General features: G+C 42.5%; 1 protein-coding gene across 3 annotated transcripts in view; it reads left to right on the top strand.

Moving 5' to 3' along the window:
* bmpr1aa (bone morphogenetic protein receptor, type IAa) overlaps positions 1-19,259 on the top strand; it is a 73,011-nt gene that overhangs the window by 6,959 nt on the left and 46,793 nt on the right. For all 3 annotated transcript variants that reach the window (XM_055902161.1, XM_055902162.1, XM_055902160.1), the window contains exon 2: positions 14,767-14,907. The gene's annotated coding sequence lies outside the window, so the exon portion shown is untranslated. The remainder of the gene's footprint in view (positions 1-14,766; positions 14,908-19,259) is intronic.

The following is a 19,259-nucleotide window of genomic DNA, read 5'->3' as shown; positions in this document are numbered from 1 at the left end:
TAATTCAACATATTGCCTGTAAAGGAATAGCCCATTTTGTTTTTCCAATATATACACACAGTGTGCGAGAAGCCATTTATCGAGTCTTCAAATGTTTACATCTTCTCTGCACTTGTTGAATAGTGATTGACTTTGAAGGCTTCAGGTGTGCAAACGTTTGTCTTCCATCCATTTCGATTCAACACCCTTTCATTGACATGCAGTGAAGAGGTTAGTGGCATGGTATAGGTTTGTTCTACACAATTGGTTTAACAATGACTGGCCTTGATGATATTTACCATGCAAGCTTCAGTTGTCCTTTAATGGTATTGATCTTTCTTTAAATACACTGAGCCATCCGAGTGAATAATTTAGAAGAGCTCACGCTAATATGAACAGAGGGAGGGACAGAGATTGTGTGGATGGTAACTGAAATTATTTTGTATCTTTTAATGGATAAAGTGGAAAAGGCCAAGGAGTTTGTTTACGTAGTTTTATATTGGGAAATCCCTTATTTGTAAACGAAGAAAATTGTATTATTTTGAGCAATGTGATTTATAAAAACAAGCATTGTATGATGGAGACCTTAATGCTTCTGTGAAAGAATGCTGTTTTTGTGTGTTAAATGTTGAAGGCAACTAAAAGGATGGCATTCCTGGAGAATTCACATGCTGGAAGATTCAGAAATCTAGGGGGGGTGTTTTCTGAATCTTTTTATTGTCTTGTTTTGTCTTTGTAAAGAAGAAAAGTTGATAAACAGTTAATGCCTATGATATGATGCAGTTTTTCCTATGTTGCACTTTCTTTTTCAAACTGTGCCATGATTGTAAATACTGGATTACCCAGATAAAGGAAAGGAGATCAAGTTTATAGTGTTCATCATTCTTTATCTTGGAGGGGTTGCATTTTATTTTGGGGTAATCCTTTTGCCTGAGTTGTGTGATTTAATCTTTTGAAGTTATTATGTCTCCCTTTCCTAACCCCTGTAAACTAACCCTGTCATCCGTTTCCCACCTGGATTTGACCATACTTTTGCAGAATGGCTTTTTTAGTGAGTCTTCCATCCTTTAGAGCATGGGTTTACGATGTGGGTACCAACGGGCCTTTCTCTCGTTTCTGGGTTGGGACATCTGTTTTGGGGGAAATCTGGGAAATCTTATGTCCGGTCTAAGGCAAATGGTCTTTTTGCAATAGGGATGGTGCAAACCAAGAGAAAGTCCTGTTGTAGCGTACCTCGGTTGAGAATAAAATATGTTAGTGCTGTGACAGTAATCGAATAAAACGGAAAGGGGATACCTAGTCAGTTACACAACTGAAATGTGTCTTCCGCATTTAACCCAACCCCTCTGAATCAGAGAGGGGAACAGTGGGTTAACTGCCTTGCTCAGGGGCAGAAAGACAGAAATTTACCTTGTCAGCTCGGGGATTCAATCGGTTACTGGCCCAACGCTCTGACCACTAGAATAATCGGGTAACTGCCGGTTATGGATGAAGACAATTGAGCAAATAAAATAACTGTCAAAACCGTTTTTAAATAGGCCTACATTAATTTTTGGATTGTTAAAAAAAATACTATTTTCATATAGATAAACTATACCTAATAGGGGGACTGTTTATTTAAAAAATATATATACACTGCTCAAAAAAATAAAGGGAACACTTAAACAACACAATGTAACTCCAAGTCAATCACACTTCTGTGAAATCAAACTGTCCACTCAGGAAGCAACACTGATTGACAATACATTTCACATGCTGTTGTGCAAATGGAATAGACAAAAGGTGGAAATTATAGGCAATTAGCAAGACACCCCCCAATAAAGGAATGGTTCTGCAGGTGATGACCACAGACCACTTCTCAGTTCCTATGCTTCCTGGCTGATGTTTTGGTCACTTTTGAATGCTGGCGGTGCTTTCACTCTAGTGGTAGCATGAGACGGAGTCTACAACCCACACAAGTGGCTCAGGTAGTGCAGCTCATCCACGATGGCACATCAATGCGAGCTGTGGCAAAAAGGTTTGCTGTGTCTGTCAGCGTAATGTCCAGAGCATGGAGGCGCTACCAGGAGACAGGCCAGTACATCAGGAGACGTGGAGGAGGCCGTAGGAGGGCAACAACTCAGCAGCAGGACTGCTACCTCCGCCTTTGTGCAATGAGGTGCACTGCCAGCGCCCTGCAAAATGACCTCCAGCAGGCCACAAATGTGCATGTGTCTGTTTCTGACCGTTTGAGCAGACTCCATGAGGGTGGTATGAGGGCCCGACGTCCACAGGTGGGGGTTGTGCTTACAGTCCAACACCGTGCAGGACGTTTGGCATTTGCCAGAGAACACCAAGATTGGCAAATTCGCCACTGGCGCCCTGTGCTCTTCACAGATGAAAGCAGGTTCACACTGAGCACATGTGACAGAGTCTGGAGACGCCGTGGAGAACGTTCTGCTGCCTGCAACATCCTCCAGCATGACCGGTTTGGCGGTGGGTCAGTCATGGTGTGGGGTGGCATTTCTTTGTGGGGCCGCACAGCCCTCCATGTGCTCGCCAGAGGTAGCCTGACTGCCATTAGGTACCGAGATGAGATCCTCAGAGCCCTTGTGAGACCATATGCTGACACATGCACATTTGTGGCCTGCTGGAGGTCATTTTGCAGGGCTCTGGCAGTGCTACTCCTTGCACAAAGGCGGAGGTAGCGGTCCTGCTTCTGGGTTGTTGCCCTCCTACGGCCTCCTCCACGTCTCCTGATGTACTGGCCTATCTCCTGGTAGCGCCTCCATGCTCTGGACATTACGCTGACAGACACAGCAAACCTTCTTGCCACAGCTCGCATTGATGTGCCATCCTGGATGAACTGCACTACCTGAGCAACTTTTGTGGGTTGTAGACTCCATCTCATGCTACCACTAGAGTGAAAGCACCGCCAGCATTCAAAAGTGACCAAAACATCAGCCAGGAAGCATAGGAACTGAGAAGTGGTCTGTGGTCATCACCTGCAGAACCATTCCTTTATTGGGGGGTGTCTTGCTAATTGCCTATAATTTCCACCTTTTGTCTATTCCATTTGCACAACAGCATGTGAAATTTATTGTCAATCAGTGTTGCTTCCTAAGTGGACAGTTTGATTTCACAGAAGTGTGATTGACTTGGAGTTACATTGTGTTGTTTAAGTGTTCCCTTTATTTTTTTGAGCAGTGTATATACTGTGGGGCAAAAAAGTATTTAGTCAGCCACCAATTGTGCAAGTTCTCCCACTTAAAAAGATGAGAGGCCTGTAATTTTCATCATAGGTACACTTCAACTCTGACAGACAAAATGAGGGAAAAGAGGATGAGGATTTTTAATGAATTTTCTTTGCAAATTATGGTTGAAAATAGGTTTTTGGTCACCAACAAACAAGCAAGATTTCTGGCTCTCACAGACCTGTAACTTCTTCTTTAAGAGGCTCCTCTGTCCTCCACTCGTTACCTGTATTAATGGCACCTGTTTGAACTTGTTATCAGTATAAAAGACACCTGTCCACAACCTCAAACAGTCACACTCCAAACTCCACATGGCCAAGACCAAAGAGCTATCAAAGGACACCAGAAACAAAATTGTAGACCTGCACCAGGCTGTGAAGACTGAATCTGCAATAGGTAAGCAGCTTGGTTTGAAGAAATCAACTGTGGGAGCAATTATTAGGAAATGGAAGACATACAAGACCACTGATAATCTCCCCCGATCTGGGGCTCCACGCAAGATCTCACCCCGTGGGGTCAAAATGATCACAAGAACGGTGAGCAAAAATCCCAGAACCACACGGGGGGACCTAGTGAATGACCTGCAGAGAGCTGGGACCAAAGTAACAAAGCCTACCAGCAGTAACACACTACGCCGCCAGGGACTCAAATCCTGCAGTGCCAGACGTGTCACCCTGCTTAAGCCAGTACATGTCCAGGCCCGTCTGAAGTTTGCTAGAGAGCATTTGGATGATCCAGAAGAAGATTGGGAGAATGTCATATGGTCAGATGAAACCAAAATAGAACTTTTTGGTAAAAACTCAACTCGTCGTGTTTGGAGGACAAAGAATGCTGAGTTGCATCCAAAGAACACCATACCTATTGTGAAGCATGGGGGTGGAAACATCATGCTTTGGGGATGTTTTTCTGAAAAGGGACCAGGACGACTGATCCGTGTAAAGGAAAGAATGAATGGGGCCATGTATCGTGAGATTTTTGAGTGAAAACCTCCTTCCATCAGCAAGGGCATTGAAGATGAATAGTGGCTGGGTCTTTCAGCATGACAATGATCCCAAACACACCGCCCGGGCAATGAAGGAGTGGCTTCGTAAGAAGCATTTCAAGGTCCTGGAGTGGCCTAGCCAGTCTCCAGATCTCAACCCCATAGAAAATCTTTGGAGGGAGTTGAAAGTCTGTGTTGCCCAGCAACAGCCCCAAAACATCACTGCTCTAGAGGAGATCTGCATGGAGGTAGGGGCCAAAATACCAGCAACAGTGTGTGAAAACCTTGTGAAGACTTACAGAAAACGTTTGACCTCTGTCATTGCCAACAAAGGGTTTATAACAAAGTATTGAGAAACTTTTGTTATTGACCAAATACTTATTTTCCACCATAATTTGCAATTAAATTCATTTAAAAAAAATAATAATATTCATTCATCCAGGTCGCAATTGTAAATGAGAACGTGTTCTCAATTTGCCTACCTGGTTAAATAAAGGTTAAATAAATTAAAAATAAAAAAAAAATTCACTACAATGTGATTTTCTGGATTTTATTTTCTCTTTTTGTCTGTCATAGTTGAAGTGTACCTATGATGAAAATTACAGGCCTCATCTTTTTAAGTGGGAGAACTTGCACATTTGGTGGCTGACTAAATACTTTTTTGCCCCACTGTATATAATTTCACCTTTTTATTTAACTGGGTAAGTCAGTTTCCCCAATGCTGGAATAGGGGGGAGCAGTAAAAAAAGTTTGGTAACCCCTGTCCTAGGCTGTACAGTGTCGGCCCGTAATGCAATTTTATGAATGTTCATGTGGTAGGTAGCTTATCGTTTATAAAACAGGCAATTTACTGCTAATTCCTGTCATTTGGTTACATTAATTTCTGTTAATGCATGTATTAATTAGTAATTTACTGTCCTCATTTTTGGAGAGGAAATGCTGTTTGCAGAGTTCACAACTTGCAACACTTGTGAGAAACACATTTTGGTTTATTTCATATCATTTACATGCTTCATGTGAGCAATGAACATGTGTCTGGTTTCTCTGTCCTGTTAATGCTGATGGAGCGTGCGTGCTCACGCTGAGCACGCATAAGTACCCGACCTGCTTCTCGTAAATGTCAAATGTAGGGAAGTGCCCATTTGGCTTTTTAATTTAATTTTATTGTCTTAACTCACCACCACTAATAAGCGGAGCTTCTCAGTAATTTTGTCTTCACCTCACACAGTAATTCAACAAAGATGGATATATATATTTTTACATCCATTCAAATTTATTATGGCTCCTCACACTATTTGAAAAATCTTTCCAGTGCTCTCCCCCTTGGTAATGGGCGTTGCTGATAAATAGGCTGTGGACATGTTGCGTGTATCTTAATGATTGTCAATTTCCTCTTTATACTATAGCATAGCTGTCCCCTTCATACTTTCCTTGTCAATTCTAGGCTTGGGTGGTATACCGGGGTATTTGGAAATAGCCACAGGATAGTTTTTCAATACATTACAGCTATTTTGAAAGTAAATGCCTGAAGTCAACTTGTGCAATACATTAGGAGATAAAGCAGATCTCATTCTTCATTTCACCTGTCACAATATGAAGCTTACTGCTACACCAAGAAAAGTAACTACACATCAGTCAGATAGCTGAATGCTCGTTTGTGAATTCTCATCCAAGTGGAGAAGTGCAACTGAAGCACGAAATTTGTCTGATGCCGAGCAGAAATGACAATAAGAAGCATTTTAGATCTACAAGATGTTTATTTTGTGTTTTAGCTTTCTGCTGTGTTTGAGAAGGCAAAGCCCTTAGGATGAGTTCTCTGCCACTGCTGTCTTGGTTTCCTTGTGTGTTTTTTCTCCTCTGTTCTCGGCCCGTCTGCTCCTCCCCCTTGTCAAGCAGCGCAGGCAGGCCTGTTGCCCTAGCGACTCCAGACTCCACACAGACACAGCGTGTACACATGCTGCTCCAGAGCAGAACTGTTCTTCCTTCAGACAAGCATGCGTCAACTTTGTTCATTTGCGGAATGTCTCTCGTTCACAATCGCTTGTAAAAGGCCAAACTCACAAATGTTTAACTTTATGAGCTGGATTGCCTGTTTTTGCAATTTGTTTATTTTCATTTGTGTTCATTAACATATTTATCTAGCAGCCTCCAGGGACATTTGCTATTACTACAGCTAATTTTGTTAGCCTGTTGGACGTCTATTATCAGAATGCTTTTTTGTGGGGGGGTTTGGCGTCCCTTGTGTACTAAGCCGGTAATACGGTAAATCCTAAGGTAGGCCTCGGTTTTTCTGGAGGTGAAAGAAGCGCACACCTGTTTAGGCGAGGTGCTGGCTAGCAGAGTAGAACGCTTGACAAAGAAGAGCCGCACACTCTAGGAGCTCAGATGCAGTAAGGTTTTTAATATTTAAGGAAAGGATAATAAATATTTGCTCTTCTCTGACATGTGCTGGTGGCTTTGATTGACGTGTGTGAGTTCGCTCATTCTCTCTATAGGCCCATTTGTCCATTCAGAAAGTTTCCTAAAATACCCTGACTGGACTCCATCTCTTTAAGAAGAATCAAATGCTCCTGTCATGATGTAATCTTGTAAACGGTCTATTTTCAGTAGCTTAGGCTACGTTCTTTCTCTCATTACGGCGTCCTCTCTTTAAAGAACATATGCCAATGCAATTGCCACCGAATAACGTCAGCAGCAGGGTTTGTGACGTTATAGAAATATTTCAGGGAAAGATAGCCTAACAAGAAGAAGAAAAATCTTCCTCCCACTGCTGCTGGCCTTAGCAGATTCTGCTGTTATGATCCTAATAGGCTACAATAGGGGTCGGCAACCTTTTCCATTTGGAGTGCCAATTTCTTACTGCTTCTACCGATCTGCTTGCCAGTTATGATTTTTATATGCACATTTTCGAGGAATAGTTTAATTTATAGTAGGAAGACTATCTCAAAATCATTATGTGGTTAATCGAAATTGTAAAAGTAATGCATATTGTCTACTAAATAAAAATAGCCTACTTAAAGCCAACAAATAAAAACATTGCAGCCTGCAGGTGGAAAATATCCTGGTTTTTAAAATAAATGTAGTATAAATCACATTGGGTACGCATGGCCTGTCTGCAAGGACCTTGAAACGTTCTATTAACTTGGGTCAGGCCTGAACCTCATGCTAGCAAACTTGCAACATTGTATAAAATATATTTCCGCCAGTGAGCTCCAGACAGACAGTGCTGAAGGCTATTTGCGCAAGAGTAAGATGTAATCAGGTAGGCCTATTTGATCAGGTAGGCCTACGTTTCCACCGGATCAGAGCATAACCCCTAAACCCCCCCGACCTTTCACTCTGAGTGGTTATCGAAAGACAGCTAGAAAGATGATCAAATGGGCTACGTTGAGGAACTATTGTCATTCTCAATGGATGTAAAAACAGACTAGGGTCTGCCCTAGGGGCAACTATATCCAACTATGTTGGAACTATGTTGGACATGACACGATCTATGTTCATGTCATGTCTGACTACTGCAGTGTCACTGCCATGTGCTAGCTAACAGCCATGTGCTAGCTAACAGCCATGTGTCCATGTGCTAGCTAACAGCAACAAGCACAGACAAGCTAAATGTGAAAGCATCCAGCAGATATCAGCTTCTCATTAGCTAGCTAATGTTAGCTTTATTATAGTTATAAAGCATTGCTGACTGTTTAATGTTTTGAAATAACATATTTATTTGAATCATTATATACATAGACTTGGCAAGCTCTTTGGCATCAAGCTTTGGCGAGTAGAAAAATTGCCGTGAAAACAGAAGACCTGACTTTTTCGGTTAATTACTTTTGATGCACCCATTGCAAAGATTTGTGTAACTTGCTCCTTGTTCTATCTGTGCCTGTAGTCTACAGCAGCTGCCATTACTACAGCAGTGAAAAACCGGAGCCAGTAATTCCCAGAAAATCCACAACAACTTGACCCCCCCTCCCCTCCCCCAACGGGCCTACTGCCAAGTCAAATATTTTGATTAGTTGAATCAGTGTTACTGCTTGGCTGGAACAAAAGCATGCACCCACGCTAGCCTCTTCTTTCTTTGTTCTTATTATTGTTTCTTTGTTCTACCCCTATTTGATAAAGGTTAAATGCACACAAGTATTTTAATTGCTATGTCATGAACCACTGCAGTACATAACCTAGGCCCTTGTTTTATAAGATTTAGGATAGGCTGGCAAGTGTTTTTTTTAAATGGATTAAGTAAGTTTACAATAGGCCAGCATTTTCACAGCTTCATTTTCAAATTATTCGTTTTTCCGTTTGACCTGTTTGGCTGTGTGCCATCCATTAATATTTGCCATGCTATTCATCAGGTAGTAGCCTAGTCCATGTTAACTGGTATGCTCACAACTATGAGAATAATTTAATGTTGGGAGCATTATTAAGATAAGAGCAGTAGTATCCTTTTTGCATAAATTATATTTTCTTCACCTGAGCAATAATGGATGGTAACCTACATACATTTTTTATTTAAAACAAAAAACTTTTAACTAGGCAAGTAAGTTAAGAACAAATTCTTATTTACAACGATGGCCAAACCCTAACCCGGACGATGCAGGGCCATATGGCACTCCCAATCACGGTCGGTTGTGATACAGCCTGGAATCGAACTAGGGTCTGTAGTGACGCCTCGGGCACTGAGAGGCAGTGCCTTAAACTGCTGCTTGGGAGCCAAATGCAGTGGGAAGACGACTCCAAGACTCATCTCCACTCCAATCAGAATACCTCAGTCTTAAAATATGACACATTAAGTTGGATAAAAACGGATAAATGAGCAAGAAAATGTAGGCTAGTTCAAAACGCTTAGGACGTGGGCCAAAAACAAAAAACGTGGAGTTGCTCGATCCCTGTCGAGGGAGATGTTTTTTTTTGTGTATGCCCGTAAAACATTCTTATGATGACTATAACATTTGTTGGCACCTTAAATTCTTGCACATTTTCTCATAAGTATATTTCAACACTGTCTGCTCAGGCAAATATGCCGAACTACTAAACTTTGAACCAATCAGAACTCCGGCAGGGCTTGTTCAAACTGCAGTAGGATGGTTCTCCTCACAGGTGAGTGAATAGCACTTGGTTGATCTCTGGGAGCAGGACACTGGAGAGCTGAAGAGATCATGTGAGACAAAAGTGAGGGACAAGAATTAATAAATAAATCAGCACAGCAAAGGAATGTAGTTTGGCAGCTAGAAAATGAACATCCTGCCAGTCTGAGGCAGGGTACTCTTCAATCATCCTACTCCAACTATTAACAGGGATAATGCGCCATTTCTTATTTGTCAGTATGGATGAATTTAGTGGTCCTGCCTTGATTACTTGGAATAAACTGATAGCTGTGCCGGAATTACATGGTATCTAGTCATAAAGCTATTTGCTCTAGCTAGCTAGCAACAGATCTACTTGTTAACTCAGCAAATGTATTCTTTAAAGCCAAACAGCAGATGTAAGATATAGGTTAGAGCTTCATGAAAAGGTATCTAGTTGACAGTAGGCTGTTTTTCCTGTAAGGAGGCATTCGGACTGGAGTTGCTGAGTGCGAAGGGGGAAATCTGGTGTTGGCCCTTGTGAGGGTAGCACAAGGCCCGTGCACATTCCCACAGAACGTGCCCTGTGAACGGACTGAAGCCCCTCCCCCTCTATGGTCTTTAATTTAAATTAGCTATGGCTGATTGTTCACTTTGATGGCATTAGTCGCTCCTCCAAGCCTCGACACATTTCCCTCTGCTCTCGTGCCACTCTGTTAGTTTTGCTAAAGCCGATGGAATTAACTTCAGCGACGGAATCGCCAAATGCTTGCCTTCCACTTCCTTTTTCAAGCCTATGTCACATACACAAGCTCACACAAATCAGCCCAATAATGTTTCTTTTCCTTTTTTGTTGACTTAAGTTTTTTCAGTGCCGCAGGGATCTTCTCTGTGCTCTTTTGGGCCGCGGTGTTCTCTCATGGTTGACAGTTCTCTTCCAAAAACTGGTTACACAACTCCCGTCAGAGAGTAAAGTTGAACACCTCACTGACACCTGGTGTTGTAACTTTATTATGCAAATTCCTCACAAGGCACTCGAGGCTTTTCCCTTTTCACAACCGATATCGAATTAGAGTGGTCTGTCCATCCACCTTCAGTCTGTTTTGCGGATCACAGTATGCGATAGGCTAACTCTCCAACTTAAAACATGAGCCCATTTGTCTGACCGCTTTGAAACTTGAGTAGAACTACAAGAAGTCTAGTACTTTCATCCTCTCTTTTAACACGCTTCCTTTATTTCTCTCTGCATTGTTGCTTTTACTCAAAATATATCTCCCCGAAGCCATGCCCCTGTACTGTGACAGCTCGCAACCTCAGAATATATTCCTGCATGCTCTCAGGACTTTATAAATAGCCAGCGCAGTTAGTTGCCAATTATTGGCTGCACCCTTGAGTGACCTTGGCCTGGTGAGTAGACACTCTGAGGCAGTATTGTAAACAGATGAGCACAGCTGATCTCCCTCTACTGCCTTTCACTGTCATGAACGTGCTCACTGTGTGTGTTCATATATTTTCTTCGATTTGTTTTGTATTTGCTCATAGTAACCACTCTAGCACTTTCAAATGGCTATTTTCTTGTCATTCAGCCTAAAAATAGTTGGTGCATGGAATGCCTACTGCAGTTATGTCCTTTTACAAGGTCACTTTGACTTGGCTATAAGGCCCTCAAATGCCTTTACACCAGCAGAAAAGTTTCCCACTTGCAGGAATTAAGATTTATTTTTGATGTAGTGCATTTGTTTTCCCTGCAAAAGAGTTTGTCGCTGAATGTAAACTCACTTTGATGTCTCTGGCTAATATATAGTCCATGAGCCAGGGGGGTCGTCGGTCCGGCTCACTTGGGCTGACGATGTCTCACAGGGATTTTCTTGAAGGCCTATGTTAGTGATGAGCAGGTTAACTTATAACCCGCAGTTCCTGCGGTTATATCTACGGGGCAGGTGGGTTTAGGGTCATTAAATATTGTGTGGGGTTGAATAAAGGTTTCATTCTTGTGTAGTTTATATCTATAGGCTATATAGAGGTTTTTTCTTTCATTATTTTAGGATTTCTGGCATTTGTGTGTAAGCTTGAGGACCTAACTGTACTCGCACCAAATAGCTTACACGCCAATCTCTTTTGGAAATGGGCAGAAAAAGTTAGCGTAGACCCACGGAGGCAAGAAGGACAATGTCAAACTTTATTTCATTAAGAGAATGACTACGAAATGGAGTGTTGAACATAAAGGTAGGGCCCAAAAATGATTTGGTGAAGTGGTAAAAGAGGATGATAGCAGTGTTATGTGCGATTGTGAGGCGCTATACAAATTCCACAGTCACAAGATGGGGACTTCAAGGGAACTGTAACCTGCTGTTTAGATCGGTTAAAGGGAAACTGAAATCTAGGCACTGACTGTAGGTCTATAACCACTCCCATAGCCTTAATAATAACTCCTGTGCATATGCGGATCCTGTGATGGCCTTGTATCTACAAATCTTTTTAAAACCCTGTTCTAGCTGTGAGTGTCAAATGTGGTGCCTTTATCACCAAAGTTACAATCCAAAAACTGCCCCACCACATGGAATTCTATGACTAAGCTTCCAACATTCTAACGTCAATGGCACAATGTGGGTTATTTTTAAACAAGAGTTGTAGCTGGTGTGCTTTCAGTGACATTTCCAGATCCACTTGTCAAAGGTTAAAATGTATCGGGGGGGGTTTCCTTTTTCTAAGCAACTTATACAGATAATTCTGGTACTTTAGGTCATGTAGTGCATGTGGACACCTGCTTGTCGAACATCTCATTCCAAAATCATGGGCTTTAATAAAGAGTTGGTCACCCCTTTGCAGCTATAACAGCCTCCACTCTTCTGGGAAGGCTTTCCACTAGATGTGGGAACATTGCTGCAGGGACTTGCTTCCATTCAGCCATGAGCATTAGTGAGGTCGGGCACTGATGTTGGTGCATTAGGCCTGGCTCGTAGTCGGTGTTCCAATTCATCAGTGTTTGATGGGGTTGAGGTCAGGGCTCTGTGCAGGCCAGTCAAGTTCTTCCACACCGATCTCGACAAACCATTTCTGTATGGACCTCGCTTTGTCCACGGGATCATTGTCATGCTGAAACCGGAAAGATCCTTCCCCAAACTGTTGCCACAAAGTTGGGAGCACAGAATTGTCTAGAATGTCATTGTATGCTGTAGGGTTAAGATTTCCCTTCACTTGAACTACGGGGCCTAACCCGAACCATGAAAAACAACCCCAAACCATTATTCCTCCTCCACCAAACTTTACAGTTAGCACTATGCATTGGGGAAGGTAGCGTTCTCCTGGCATTCGCCAAACCCAGATTCGTTCCGTCGGACTGCCAGATGGTGAAGCGTGATTCACCGCTTCAGAGGACGCTTGTCCAATGGCGGGGAACTTTACACCACTCCAGCCGACGCTTGGGATTGCGCATGGTGCGCTTAGGCTTGTGTGTGGCTGCTCGGCCATGGAAACCCATTTAATTGAAATACAATTTTTACATGCTTCAGCACTCGGCGGACCTGTTCTTGAGCTTGTGTGGCCTACCACTTCCCGGCTGAGCGTTGTTGCTCCTAGATGTTTCTACTTCACAGCAGCACTCCCAGTTGACCAGGGCAGAAATTTGACGAACTGACTTGTTGGAAAGGTAACATCCTATGGCGGTGCCTCGTTGAAAGTCGCGGCGCTCTTCAGTAAGGTCGGCGTACTGCTAATGTTTGTCTATGGAGATTGCATGGCTCTGTGCTCAATTTTATGAACCTGTCAGCAACGGGTGTGGATGAAAAAGCCAAATCCACTAATTTCAAGGGGTGTCCACATACTTTTGTAAATATGAGTTATGTACGCTAGAGGTCAAGGTTCTGTTGACTTGAACATTCCAAAAATGTGTCTGATAGCTGTGAATCTAAGCTTTCTAATAATATATTATTGATGTGAGCAATAGCTTGTTGTATACTGAACCGTATGGGAGGGATGAAAAAGAGTAGCGCAGAGAATGCTACCATTGATGTAGTGCTATCACACATTTTCCAACTCTAGGGACAAAAAAATTACTTAGACATCGTTGGCCCAAGTGAGCCCAATGGCCCAAATTTGGGGATCTAGCTCATGGACTAAAAGGCCCTTTGAGTCACAAGGAGCTCTCCAATATGGAAGAATAGCCCCTGTGTTGGTGCTGAGAGCAGTGGCTGGCTCTCAGGCTGCTGGGCCACATCCAGACCATGCTGCTCCACTTATCTCTTTGCCACAGCAGGGGCTTTTGGCCCGCAGTTGCCCACTCAAAGGAGGCTTTATGGGTACACCATGGACAACCTCCTCTCCCACCCCCTGGAATAGCACATCCCTCGGGTCTATAAATCAGATGTTTGTGTGTCCAAATCTGCTGTTGGGGTATCTGTGCTGAAATGTCTAAAACTGAGCTAAATGAGGATTCCCTGGTATTGTACAGGGAACTGACTGACACTCTTTGCCCCTAGAATATTTTCAGGCTCATGTAGGCAAGGCCTAAAGCTGTTTTGAAAGACTAAACCTAAAGATCCACTATGAAGAAATCCCTCTGCCATTTCCTGGTTGCTAAAATTCTTGTAGTTTGCCTAATTTCAGTTGTGACAACAATCAAGTAGTGTAGAGAATCATTGTACCATCTAAACTGCTGGGAAATATATTTTCCATAACCAAAAATATTGTATTTTCAGCTGTTTTAAAGCTGGTGTACAAAACCGAATGTAAAAGACACAAAAACAAAACTTGATACCGTGAGGCATAGAAATAAGGCACATAGAACGGATCTACCGCTTGCTTCTTAGACTTGTTTTCACTAAGTGACAGATCTATAATGCAGATTTCTAATGAATTTGGTTGGGTCGCCCAAAAAGTTACATATTTCATTTGTTATTATTAATCACACAAGTGAGTCAATGTATGAGTATCCAGCATTAATTTATCAGACACAGAAATCACACTTTGATAAGCCCTCTATCTAAGAGCTTCAGCTCTTATATTCCTGTTTGAACTTGCCTTTGTCTCTCTGAGACGGTGATGCTGAATTGGCGGTAATTACACACGCACACGCACACCGTTCCGGCTCTGCTAATGACTTTTAAAGTTGGAAGATGTTAGTTGTGGGCTGCAGTAATGTGTAATGTCTTTCCATCAGTGTAGGTCGTACTGTACTGCGGCTGGGTCCCTGGGCTCTGGGCCCCGGTGACAGTCTGTCTGCAGCGCTGTGCCGCGGCTCCTGCCCCGTCATCTGATACCTCCGCACAGCTTAGGTTGCCCAGCAACCCCCCCGGCCTGCTTTATTTGACTATAGGGTTTGTGCGCAAAATTTTAGGGCAGAAATAAAATGGATATGTTTGGCTAAATCAAACGTTTTTATTTTCATGCAGACATATCAAGACTGGTGATATGCAGTCCTTCCCGAACTGTCGTTGACACACTTCGGTTCATTTACAACGTCCAATTTGCTTGGTGCGTGACTAACTTGAGGCTCACACTCTCTCCTGCTCAGGTCTCCATGGTGCCATGCTGGATTTCTGTCTCAGCATCAATATGTTCTCTATCCCTATGGATCTGTATGACCCCCTGCACCAATGCTGGTCTCTCTACAAGCTTCCTCAACATGCCCCCGCACCATGGATCCCCCAGTGAGGTAAGGCTGCTCTCTCTGGCTGTTACAGTGAATCAGAGGGATCACTCCTGCTTTAGATTATACTTGTGATGATACATGTTCAACCCCATACGGTGTGTAATTTGTGCAAGATGTGTTGTGGTCACATGCTTGGTTGGTGAATGCATCTCTGTTTGGATCCCTTCTCCGAGCCTATTTCTTTAACCTAACAAATGTTTGTTTCTCTGCGGAGGGCACCGGTGATTACCACACAACCTGATTATACCCCTCCCCCTCTAAAGAGATTAAACCCTGACCTCTCCCGGCAGACAGAGCTGGCCAATCAGCGGGTGGTTACCCGGCTCTTAATTGCAGGCACAGATTGGGTCATTGGAGCTGTCTGCTGATGTGATTAATAACTGGAGGAATAAGAGCAGGAAAGGACCTGATTGCACATGCTCCCAGAGGTTTACATATCTGAGTTTTCCATGGGTGGAGTGACTCCCACCATGAGAGAACATCTAGAATGGGTTATTTTTGGGCGGTGGACATTTTTTTGTATATATGTATATAAAAAGAGGTATCTCCTCGTCATTAAGTCACCATTTTAGTTCACAGTTTAAACATGTATAAAATATGAGAAGACAATGAACTGATCGGTGGCTTATATGTTCTCTTTTGTTTTTGTTTGAGGGAAAAAAAACACTGACACTGAGTTTGCGCACTCCGCCGTCAGACCTTCAAACAGAGTCAGGGAGTCTACTCGAGCAAATTGCTACCATATGTTCACAGAGAATGTTGAACCCAATATATTTCACGTCCTCACTTTTAAACAGGACTTAAGGCGAGTTGGTGAGTTTCCAATTTGTGCCGGTCTACTTTTGTGTCCAACTTTTTCTCCTGAATCATCACTCATAGACTGAAGAGTGGTGTGACTTTAAGAAAGCAACTGGGATCTTCTCTCCTTATAGAGGTTGTGGTTGAGGGTGACACAGGTCTAGTCTCTGGAAGGGGGGGGGTCCTGTTGACAGGGATACAGTGAGGCTTGTTTCTTGCACTCCCACTGGACTGTTAATTACAGAAGTAGCCTAACCGTGTGACTCCTGGCTTATTGACGGAAGAAGCTAGCAGTTATCCTGACAGATTAGCCAGACTTGGCTCTGTGCAATTGAGCCTTTCGGCCTTGCTCCATTGTTCTGGTATGTGTCAGCAGAGTTCCAATCCAGCACAGTTCTAGATGCATAAGAAAAAAGGAGGGGGGCATACAGGTAACTGCCCAAATACAGGAAACACTTGAGTAAATGAGGGACACAAAGTATATTGAAACTTTGACTCCTTGCTGTCCCCAGTCCACCTGGCCTTGCTGCTGCTCCAGTTTCAACTGTTCTGCCTGCGGCTATGGAACCCTGACCTGTTCACCGGACGTGCTAAAAAAGCCAACTGACATTTACTCCTGAGGTGCTGACTTGCTGCACCCTCGTTAACTACTGTGATTATTATTATTTGACCATGCTGGTCATTTATGAACATTTGAACATCTTGGCCATGTTCTGTTATAATCTCTACCCGGCACAGCTAGAGGAGGACTGGCCACCCCTCATAGCCTGGTTCCTCTCTAGGTTTCTTCCTAGGTTTTGGCCTTTCTAGGCCGTTTTTCCTAGCCACCGTGCTTCTGCACCTGCATTGCTTGCTGTTTTAGGCTGGGTTTCTGTACAGCACCTTGAGATATCAGCTGATGTACGAAGGACTATATAAATACATTTGATTTGAACACACAGGTATGGTTACTGGGTTAATTAAGCAATTTACATACCATCATGCCTAGGTTCATGTATAAAAATTCCCAATTGCCCATTATTTGGCTACCATGGCGAGAAGAAGAGATATGTTATTGGAACGAGGGTTCTCAAAGGAGCATAGGGGGTTTAAGAATCGTACCCTTTTTTTTAAATTTTCGCCTAAAATGACATACCCAAATCTAACTGCCTGTAGCTCAGGACATGCATATTCTTGATACCATTTGAAAGGAAACACTGAAGTTTGTTGAAATGTGAAATTAATGTAGGACAATATAACACATTAGATCTGGAAAAAGATAATGCAAACAAAAACATGTTTTATTTTTTATTATAATCTTTGAAATGCAAGAGAGAGGCCATAATATAATATTGCCGTTTAGGCACTATTTCGATCTTGGCCACTAGATGGCAGCAGTGTATGGTGCAGTTTCAGACTGATCCAGTGAAGCATAGCAATACTGCACACATCTTTTTTATCAAGTCTGCCCAAATGTGCCGAATTGGTCATTTTATAAATTTTCAAGTACATAACTATAGAAAACATACAAAAATTATATGGTAATAAAACATTGAGTTTACACACTCCCAGGAAGGTCATACATGATGGAAAATTTGCTTCCCTACAGAAACGACACAAACCTTACCACATCTAGATGGCCGGGTGGGGTGGGTGTGGGGCCAGAAACAGCAGGGGTTCAAACTTTAGAACTCAGTTCCTACATTTGAATATAAAAATATATTTTATCAAACAAAACTATGCTACATTTTATCTCTGGGACCCTCAGGATGACAAATCAGAGCAAGATTCCTGAATTTAAGTACATCAGAGGTGAATGTATCAAACCAAGTGCCGTGATAAAAGTTTGTTGTTCACTCTCCTCAATAGCATGGTATTTTTGTCACTGTAATAGCTACTGTAAATTGGACAGCGCAGTTAGATTAACAAGAATGTAAGCTTTCTGCACATAAGACATGTCTGTGTCCTGGAATGTTGATGTTACTTACGTCATTCTAGTCACATTAGCACACGTTAGCAATGCCCAAACCGGACTTGTCGCGTGCATTGCAAAATAAATGTACACATGCATGTTATTCAGTCATTGCACCCACACTGCTCGCGCGCGCCAATGAATGTCTGCGTTGCCAGGCGCTAAAATATAAGTTGATTCTATTTGTGACGCAGAACGCGATGCAAGTCCTGCCTCTCCCATCTCCTCATTGGTTTTTAGAAACGTATACCCACGTGCCATCTTCTCATTGGTTTTTAGGAACATATACCCAGGTGGGTGATGGAAAGATGAACTGAGGTCGGTTGTGGTAATACACCTTATTATGAAAGTTAGTTTCCAATCGCCATATAAAGTCCAAAGAAGAAAAAGAAGCCTGGAAGGAGGAGAGATGACTAGAAACGATTCGGTTGAACGTTTTATGTGTGGATTAATTGTCGGAGTAGAGGACCTTGTGCATTTAAGGTAAAATAACAACTCAATGTTTGTCCAGGGACAAATTAGCTAGCAACAGCAAGCTAGCAAAATAGGACAAATTAGCTACCAACTGCAAGCTAGCTAGCTAAATTGCCATAAATGATTAATGCTTTTCAACCTGTCCCCAAATTAATCTAATCAAATTTTATTGGTCACATACACATGGTTAGCAGATGTTAATGCGAGTGTAGCGAAATGCTTGTGCTTCTAGTTCCGACCGTGCAGTAATATCTAACAAGTAATCTAACAATTTCACAACAACTACCTTATACACACAAATGTAAAGGAATGAATAAGAATATGTACATATAAATACATGGAAAAGCGATGGCCGTGCGGCATAGGCAAGATGCAGTAGATGGTATAGAGTACAGTATACATATGAGATGAGTAATGTAGGGTATGTAAACATTATATAAAGTGGCATTGTTTAAAGTGATGAGTGATACATTTATTACATCCATTTTTTTATTATTAAAGTGGCTAGAGATTTGAGTCAGTGTGTTGGCAGCAGCCACTCAATGTTAGTGATGGCTGTTTAACAGTCTGATGGCCTTGAGATAGATGCTTTTTTTCAGTCTCTCTGTCCCAGCTTAGATGCACCTGTACTGACCTCGCCTTCTGGAAGATAGCGGGTTGAACAGGCAGTGGCTCGGGTGGTTGTTTTCCTTGATGATCTTTTTGGCCTTCCTGTGACATCGGGTGGTGTAGGTGTCTTGGAGGGCAGGTAGTTTGCCCCCGGTGATGCATTGTGCAGACCTCACTACCCTCTGGAGAGCCTTACTGAAAGATTAGTGGAATCTGTGTGGGTAGCTGGACAGGTAGGATGACTGACAGTGAAGGTGAACAGGTGGTCACGTGTCAGGTGACAGAGGAATGGATGAGACTGAGGCAGGAATTCCTTTAACCATAAAGTGGTATATTTACTGAGTAGTCTGGCTGCATAACAAAGGAAACAAAAACATGTATCCAATCAAATTCATAATCACAAAGATCAAATCATAACAATCATTCATTATTAACATAATTAGGGAATTCAACAATCCAGTTCATTAAGAAGTCAATAGTAATCACCCGTGAGTCATTTAGGCTCTTAACTATTTATCATAAT

The sequence above is a fragment of the Salvelinus fontinalis genome, chromosome 37 (assembly GCF_029448725.1).
Source record: "Salvelinus fontinalis isolate EN_2023a chromosome 37, ASM2944872v1, whole genome shotgun sequence".
In the NCBI taxonomy this organism is placed as follows: domain Eukaryota; kingdom Metazoa; phylum Chordata; class Actinopteri; order Salmoniformes; family Salmonidae; genus Salvelinus; species Salvelinus fontinalis.
This window is presented reverse-complemented; position numbering and strand designations above follow the sequence as displayed.